General features: G+C 50.4%; 1 protein-coding gene across 1 annotated transcript in view; it reads left to right on the top strand.

Annotated features, from left to right (window-relative positions):
- The window catches only part of UBAC1 (UBA domain containing 1), a 24,436-nt gene that overhangs the window by 970 nt on the left and 17,823 nt on the right, over positions 1-5,643 (top strand). The gene's annotated exons all lie outside the window — the stretch shown is intronic.

The raw sequence follows: 5,643 nt of genomic DNA, 5'->3' as shown, positions 1-5,643 counted from the left end.
ACGATCTTCCTTATTCACTGTCCAGCTTTCACATCCATATGTGGTTATTGCATAGAAAAGACCAAAGGCAAATTCATGTGTTTGAATTATGTTGGCAAAGAATGTTGACCGTATCATAGGCCGCTAGAAGGAGTTGGAAGTACAGCCAGAATGTTCCTTAAAAGTGAAGGTGTTGAGGCTTTGTCTCCTGTATTTTGGACGTGTTATCAGGAGGGACCAGTCCCTGGAGGGTAAGTGAAAAAGAGGAAGACCCCCAACAAGATGGATTGACCCAGTGGCAGCAGCAATGGATTCAGACATAACAATGGTGAGCTCGGTGCAGGACTGGGTATTTTGTTCTTTTTGTGAAAAGGTTGCTGTGAGTCGGAATACACTGGATACCAGCCACACTAGGTGACAAGGACTCTCATCTCCCAGGTTGCTGGCTTGGAGGTCAGGTTCAGGAGGCGTCTATCCTGGATGGCTGTGGGGTGGGAGCTGCTGAGGGTTTCAGACTGGAGGTGGGGAGGCCTGTGATGGAGACAGTGACCAGTGCCCAGGGGGAAAAGGAGGTGCTTGAGGGAGGCTCAGCCCCAGCCCCTTCCCCGGGAACCGTCCTGGCGATACAGTGAACTCTGGTGGTTTCTCAGACACTCCAACAAGCTTGTCATGGCGTTGGATGACAGAGCTTGCGTTGGGCTGGCTCTCTCCTTCTAGCTCTGGGCGCCTCATTTCTGTCACATCAAACAGAAGGTGTGAAGTCCAGGTGCTGGGGCCCACAGTGAGTCTCTTCCAGCTCACGGAGACTCCATGTGTGCTCCAGGGGGGTTTAGTGGTGGGTTCTTCTAAGGTCCATCAGCAGCCCTTTCTCCTGGGGTTCCTCTGGGCAGATTCAAATCTCCCACCTTTCTATTAGTCATCATTGGCTCCTGGGCTCCACCATGACAGTAGGGGTGGGGGCACAAGAACCCCAACTCTGCCACTACAGAAGCCTGGGGTCAAATCTCGGCACAGTACTCCCACTTAGCAGATGAGAAAATGGAGGCTCAGAGAGGCTAAAAATTTGCCTAAGATCACACAGCAAACAAACAGCAGCCTTCCTGCCACACCACCTCAGTCACAGATGGTGACAGAGTTGTGACCATGCTTTATAAACTGCAGAGTGCTGTGAGGACTGAAGTGGGGGAGAGCCCAGTCTGGGCCCCTCACTGGCCTTCCCCAGTGTCAGGAGGACTGGGGTCTGTCCCTACAGGGTAGGGTCCTGCACTTCCCGGATCCTCCTCTGCCTGGCTGACCAGAAGAGCCACTGCAGGACCGTTACTTCAGAGCCTGGAAAATTACTATGCATGACAGCAAACTTAAAAATGAAAGAATAGGGCTGTCCTTTTAAAAAGCAAATTGCAAAAATTGAGAAAAAAAAAAAAAGGCAAATTGCAATGCTGGAATATTCATGAGCTGTGACTTGAGGGAACAAGCAGGCACCGCTCAGCTCATCACCGGGTGAACTCAGTACTGGGGGCGGGGGTGGAGGGGGGGCGGAGGGAAATGCGCTTGTCACTCGGAGGAAGCGGGTGATTAATACTTTCCTGCTTGCGGCCCCGAATGGGCCCGTTTTCATGTAATAATTAATTAAGCTTGCCATCACTCAGCTCCCACAAACCCTCCAAGCCCTGGCTCCTCAAGGGCAGGGGCCAGGCACGCGCCCCAGCTCCTCTCCCAGCGCCCCCAGACCACCTCCCAGAGAGCCCAGAGGATGTGGCCAAAGCCCCGGGAGGCTGGTCCAGGCTGAGGTCTGGGTGCAGGCTAACAGGGGCCCTTGCACCCCCTCTGGGTGGGAGTGCTGCCGGGGTCTGGATTGCGGGGATGGGGCTACACCTGGAGCCGGCAGGGATAAGTCCTCCTCGCCCTCGGATGTCCCACTGAAAGAGGTTGGACTTTATTGTTGTTAAGTTCCCTGGAGTCGACGACCATGTAGAGGGTTTCCGAGCAGCAGCTGGTGGGTTTGAACTGCCGACCTTGTGGTTCGCAGTCCATTGCGGATACCACAGCGCCACCCCCAGAAGTCTATGAGGTCGGGCTAGAGATGTGTTTTCCAGACTGGGATTGGGGATCACCCACAGGGTCCGGGGGCTGGTTCCCCACCACTGTGACCATCCTTGAAGGGTCTGCTTTCTGGTTCTCCCCGCGGGTCCCCACACTGAGCGGTGCGTGTTTGTGGGGGCTCAGGCACTCGGCGGACTCCTGGTGTGGCCCTGTAAGATAAGCACTAGACCGAGAGGTCGGTCTGAATTGCAAGGTCGGCTGTTCAAACTCACCAGCCGCTCGTGGGAAACGCTCCACCGCCCTAACCCCAGGCTGGCCGCACACCCGCTTTCTCCGGCAGGAGCGCAGCTCGCGCGCCCCCTCTAGTGGTCAACGAGTGTCCCTGCCTTGCAGGATGTCAGGTTTGGGTTGTGGTCCCCGCACCGGGAGAGTTTCAGGACCCTATGGCCCCTGTGTCAAGCCTTCCCGGGTCCTGCACTGCCCACTGGACACCATGGAGTGGGACCCTGGCCTCGTCTGGAGGGAAGTTGGAGCGCCGTGGTTGACAGGGGCCCAGCAGGCCCAGGTCTATGGCCCCCCGGACTACCGAGCTCAGCGAAACAGATGAAGACGCCTGGGAACCGCCAGGCGGGAGGAAGGAAGGTCCGCTCAGCTTTTCTTCTTCCACCACGACAGCCGCCACTGGTCTCCGGAAGGTCAGGATGAAATCCACATGCTTCCTATGACTGACCAACCCGCAGCACCCGGACTTTCTTCCCCTCTCTGAGTCCAGCACCGCCCTTCCCCCCGTCCCAGGTTCTCTGCTCCCTCCCTGCCTCCCCCCGCCCCCACCTGTGATTTTTGTCTCAGAGCTTCCCTGACCCTCCCGGTGCCACCAAGACCTCTCTCCCAGCTGGTTGTCTCCATCCCTTGACTGTTGGTGACAAAGTGAAGTGGGACATGATGGGAATTATCACAGAAGGACAACAGGTGAAGTGGGTGCGGAATGGTGTGGCTTAGAAAACTGAGGCCCAGGGTACTGGGACCCCTTACCCCTGTAGACTACCAGCTCCCGGGATAGGGACTATTATTGTCTTTTTTGTAATGAATTTAATTTTTGTTGTTGTTGAGAATATGCACAGAAGAACATACAATTTTCTACATATATGATTCGGTGACATTCATTACATTCTTCAAGTCATGCAACCATCTTCAGCCTCCTTTTCCAAACTGTTCCTCCCCCAGGAACATCCTAAACTTCACATCTCATCTTTCCAGTTGCTGTGGTCTCTTTCCCATCACTCACGGCCAACATATGTTAAACTAAATGATTGTTTGGTCAAGGAAGACTTTAGGAGATAATTTTGGTTTACAGTTTAAAGATTCTCTCAGGGCAAGTTTTGGAGGTTCACCTACCCTCCATGCAGGTTCTGCGGTTTATTCATCTTTGCTAAATAAAGGTGCTTGAATACACAAACTTAGTGTTATCAAGAAGGATCAGTCGCTTGGAGACTAAGGTGCACCTGATCCAAGTCATGATTCAATAATTCATAATAAAATAAGGAAGACCAAAGGAGAATTGATGCATTTGAATTCTGTTGGCAAAGAATCTCGACTATTCTATAGACTTCTGGAGTTGAAAGAAGTATAACCAGAATGCTCTTTAGAAATCGTGATGCTGAGAAGATATTGCTCATGTGGTCAGGAGGAATCAGTCTCTGGAGAAGAAGGACATCAGTGATTTATATTGGCAGCATTTGTATTTATCACCCTCCTGGAAACTCTATAAGAACACTATGAGTCACAAACAACTTAACAGCACACAACGACAATAAACCTGTGAGCAATCTCTCCAGCTGGTGTGGTCCATCTTCAGGACTAAGGAAGTCCTGAGAATAGCAAGCTAACATAACAAAAAGAACTTAGTGAAGAGGAAGAACTAGTTTTCTAGGAACTTTAAAATAAGAATACATCCATCAAGGAAATAGGGGAAGTTCAGAGGGTAAGGGGGAAACTGACTTTAAATGAGAATGCTCCCAGTAAGGACTAGTAGGCAGTCTCGGGAGGAGACTGTGAGCTCATCATTACAACAGTCCCCAGTAGAAGGGGAGCTGGAGCTTTCTCGGGACAGGGGACTACAACTGTTTGTGGGCTGGTCATGTGACACATCTGGCCCTGTAATAAAGAAAACGTCTCTCTCACTAAAATGAGTACAGATTGGATTCTTGAGCATTTGTTGGTATGGACAACGTTTCTCACAGATCATGGACACCACCTGCGCCCCACAGGTGAGAGCTAGTTATTTAGGTGCCATGCAGTCTGTTCTAACCCACAGTGACCCTACATACAGCAAAATGAAACACTGCCTTGTCCTGGTTGCTGTGTTTGCGCCTGGTGCAGTCTCTGTGCCAAACCATCTTGTTTTCCTCTTTTTCGCGGACCCTCCACTTGACCAAGTATGATGCTCTTTTCCAGGGACTGGTCCCTCCTGACATGTCCAAAGTATGAGAGATGCCATCTTGCCCTCATTGATTCTAAGGGGTAACCCAGCCAAACTTCTTCCAACAGGTTTGTTTGTTATTCTGGAAGCCCATGGAACTTTCAATATTCTTCCCAACATCCTAATTCACATGTATTGGTTCTTCTCTGGTCTTCCTTTTTCACTGCCCAACTTTCACATGAAGATGAAGCGATTGAGAATACCATCCATGACTTAGGTCAGTGTATCTTAGTCCTCAATGCGACATCTTGACTCTTTAACACTTTAAAGAGGTCATTTACAGATTTGTCCAATGCAAATCATTTGATTTCTTGATTTCTGCTTCCATGAGTGTCGATTGTGAATCCAAGGAAAATGAAGTCTTTGACAACGTCACAATCTTTCTCCATTTATCATGATGTTATTTATTGGTCCAGTTGTGAGGATTTTTGTTTTGTTTACATTGAGGTTCAATCCATATTGAACCCAGAAAGGTGTCCCTCAAACCCCAGCTAGTCTAGACCAGTGGCTCTCCAACCTAAGGGGATTTGGGATTTGAACGCACAGATTGCTGGACCCGCCCGGTGCCTCTGACAGAGTTCTGAACCTCTGCACTTGTAACGTGTAGCAGGTGATGCTGATGGTTTGAGGACCTCACTTTGAGAACCCTACTTACAGCGGTGCAGATTAAAATATATATAATACACATCTATAATTGACAATTTCCTAGTAGCCACTTTTGAGAAAAGGAGAAACAGTACATTTTATCCAACCCAATACATCCAAAATACATTTCAACTTATTATACATATAAACACATGATTGTACTATCTTAACCTTTTTTTAAAAACTCTTTGAAACCCAGTGTGTATTTTACACTTAGAACTTATTTCCGTTCCGACTAAGAAGGGGTCAGCAGCCACCCGAACGAACTGTCCCGCGCTGCACCTTGAGGTTAGACCTGGAGCGGCTAGGGAACCACATCTCCCAGTATGCCCCGGGAAGCTACAACGCACTTCCGGCGCGGCGGCGGGAGCGAGGTGGCTGCAGAGAACTCTGTCTCCCGGTATGCCCTGGACGTTCCCTGTGATGCACTTCCGGTGCGGCCAGGACAGCGCGCCCCCGGTGGTAGCGGCAAGAGCTAGGCTACCGCTTTAGGCCGC

Source organism: Chrysochloris asiatica, unplaced genomic scaffold (genome assembly GCF_000296735.1).
Source record: "Chrysochloris asiatica unplaced genomic scaffold, ChrAsi1.0 scaffold00056, whole genome shotgun sequence".
Lineage (NCBI taxonomy): Eukaryota > Metazoa > Chordata > Mammalia > Afrosoricida > Chrysochloridae > Chrysochloris > Chrysochloris asiatica.
Note: the sequence above shows the minus strand (reverse complement) of the source record. Positions and strands in the feature narration are given on the sequence as shown.